The sequence below is a fragment of the Dipodomys merriami genome, unplaced genomic scaffold, assembly GCF_024711535.1.
Source record: "Dipodomys merriami isolate MVZ:Mamm:240054 unplaced genomic scaffold, mDipMer1.0.p SCAF_53, whole genome shotgun sequence".
In the NCBI taxonomy this organism is placed as follows: Eukaryota; Metazoa; Chordata; class Mammalia; order Rodentia; family Heteromyidae; genus Dipodomys; species Dipodomys merriami.
The window spans coordinates 9,746,332-9,749,660 of record NW_027206102.1 but is presented as its reverse complement, the minus strand read 5'-3'; the positions used below and the strand labels follow the sequence as shown (position 1 = coordinate 9,749,660).

Sequence of the window (3,329 nt, the reverse complement as noted above, 5' to 3'; positions counted from 1 at the left end):
GCCCAAAGAAACATAGGTCCCATGGTTTCCCTTATTTGCAATATATAGTATATGTATAAGTCAAGCAAAAAAGATTCAGATAATGTGATGTTAAGAAAATGAACCCTTAGATATGCATTTAAATGGTTTTTTTTCTTTCATGCATTTGTTTCTAACGCATTTATAAAATTATTTCTTTGTTGCTTTGTATGTCCCTCCCCCACAGTATAACCCCTGCTTTCACTATATTTGATGTCGGTATAATCTGTGGAGGAGATGGGGAAAAAGAAGTCGTTTAAGGATACAGGTGGACCCGTTGCAACAATGAGAAGTACAAGTTGTCATGTCGAAAACGAACTTTACAACTTTGGTGGGGGGGGGGGAGGAGGAGCCGGGGGAGGAGGCTGGGAAGAGATGTGAAGAGTAAACAAAGGAAGAGGCTGCAATGCTTGATAAGAAATGTACTCATTATCTTGCCCATGTAATTGTAACCCCTCTGTACAGTATGTTCACAGAAAATAAAAATAAAAATAAAAAAAAGAAAAAAAGAAATATATGGTTGTAAAATTTCACGACAATTCTTTTGAACTTCCTTTTTTTTCAATTGTGCAGTTAAAAAAAATCAATTGCACTTTAGATATAAAAAATATGGTGTGCTCAATTCAGCATCACATACACTAACATTGGAACGATACAGAGAAGATTAGCATGGCACCTGCACAAGGATGACATGCAAATTCGTGGAGTGTTCCATATTTTTACAACAGAAGCTGGAGGGGATGTGGCCACAAGGGAACCATACAGCATTGTTGGTGGGAATGTAAACGTGTTCAACCACTTTGGAAAGCATTATGGAGGTTCCTCAAAAGACTCCCCATAAAGCTCCCCTTTGACCCAGCAATCCCACTTTTGGGGATTTACCTAAATGACCACAAACAAGACCATACTAAAACTACTATCACAACTATGTTTATTGCAGCATTATTTATGATAGCTAAGATATGGAACCAACTTAGATGTCCCTTCTAGATGAATGGATCAAGAATATGTGGTATATATAAACAATGGAATTCTATGCCTCCATCAGAAAGAATGACATTGCCCCATTTGTTAGGAAATGGAAAGACTTGTAAAAAATTATATTAAGTGAAGTCAGCCAGGCCCAAAGAAAATTGCCAGTGGGTTTACAAAGTTGTGTTTAATACCACTTCTATGATGGCTTAATGCTTTGTAAACAGAAGTCATTAGAGAAATGCAATTCAAAATTACTATGATACTACTTCATAACTATTATAAGCCTCATCAAAAAAAAATCAAAAGAACCAGGTGTGGTGGTAAAGGCTTGTAATTCGAAGCGTTTAGGAGGTAGGAGTAAAAGGATTTGGGTCTGAGGTCATCTTGGGTCCTGCACACAGTAAAAACCTGCCCTTTTAAAAAACTCAAAAGGTAATAATGTTGGCTGATGAGAGTGTGGAGAAAGGGAAACTTTCTACACTCTTGGTCAAAATACAGGTTAGTATTCTCCTTGTAGAAAGTAGTATGCAGTTTTCTAAAGAAATCCAAAGTTGAAATATCATCTGATCCACCAATCATGTGATTATTTCTCTCTGAGTAACTTGTATATATATCTGTATTTCATTGTTATTCACATTATTCACAAAAGCCAAGATATAAATTGAAGTTAAGTGTTCAACTACAGACTAATAAACTGTGGTGCATGCACAAATATATTTTTATGTTTCATCCTTAAAACGAGACTTCTCCCATTATCCACAACCTATAATGACTTGAATGATGTATTCTAAATGAGGAAAAATGTTGTCTTCTGATTTTTGTAAACACACACACACACACAAACACACACACACACACACACACACACACACACACACACACACCCCTCAAACATTAAGAGAGAATTTTTTAAAGTAGAATTGCTGGGGCATTTAGGTCATAATGTAGAAAATAGTAGAGATACAGGATGAAACGCTATAGATTTGTAATTTACAACATGAGGATACAGGGGACAACACTGGCCTTACATAGGAATGAAGCTAAATAAGTAGGAGTTGTTATTCCTTATAGGGGTTGCTTTTTTGGGTGTTCTTCCTCCAGTAATGGATAAGAGAAACATAATTCTTTAAATATACCTGCCTGTTTGCAGAAATAATAACAAACAATACAGCAATAATTTTGTATGCTCAACATAGGACAAAATGTCAAATTAAAATACATGAGATTATCCTTGGTGTAAACTAATTATTACAAATAAGGGAAACTCTGGGACCTATGTTTTTTTAAGTCTGGCTTACTTAATATAATTTTTTTCCAAGAACTTCCATTTCCTTACAAATGAGGTGATATCATTCTTTCTGATGAAAGCATAGTATTCCATGAGTGTGTGTGTGTGTGTGTGTGTGATTTTCTTGATCCATTCATCTACTGAGGGGCCTCTAGATTGATTCCATATCTTATCTATGGTAAATAATACTGTGATAAACATAATTGTGCTGGTAGCTTTACTGTGGCATTGCTTGTGGCCACCTGGTTAAATGCCCAGAAGTGAGATTACTGGGTAATAGAGGAGCATTATTGTGTACATCAAGGATAATCTTAGTAGATGAGCAGAATAGCCCTCTAGCTATGTACATATGACCGTATAAGATGATTCCAAGTGAAATGAACTCCAAGACATGTTTTTTGTTGTTGTTGTTCTTAATGTACTGCATGATTTCTTTTTATCCTTTTGTGTTTTCCCCACCTATAGTTTATCCCCTGTAGTCGCTGTATTTGGTTTTGATTAACATTTGATTAATATTTAATATTTAGTCACTGTATTTGATTTTGAATAACCCTGGTTATTGTAAATATGTTGATATGAACTAGGTTAGGGAAAGGGAAAAATGGTGAGACAAAGGACAAGGGGGAGAAGACAATATGTTGGAAATAATCTTGGAGGGGCTGTTGGGAGGGAAGAAGGAGAAAAATGGGGGAAGGGATAACAAATTAGAAAAGAAATAAATTCATTACCTTATTTAGGTAACTATAATCCCTCTGTACATTACCTTGACAGTAAAATTTAAATAAAAAAAATAAAATAAAGAATGGCTGAGAAGGGGAAACAAAGGAGGAGGCAACAATGCTTGATAAGAAATTTATTCATTATCTTGCCCATGTAATTGTAATCCCTCTGTACGGTATTTTCACAATAAAAATAAACTAAAATAAAATACATGACAGCAGCAATACAGGATATGGGACTGGGGAAAATACTATACTAAGAGTAGAACAGATGTGGAGAGCAGAAATTTTACTTTAACATAGGAAGTAATTAACTAGCATACAGATTT

At 35.1% G+C, this 3,329-nt stretch overlaps 1 non-coding gene across 1 annotated transcript; it reads left to right on the top strand.

Moving 5' to 3' along the window:
• Positions 1-632: 632 nt before the first annotated feature.
• LOC138811475 (U6 spliceosomal RNA) lies at positions 633-739 on the top strand. Its single transcript, XR_011367411.1, has one exon. It is a non-coding gene; the product is annotated as a U6 spliceosomal RNA (small nuclear RNA).
• The last annotated feature ends 2,590 nt before the right edge of the window (positions 740-3,329 follow it).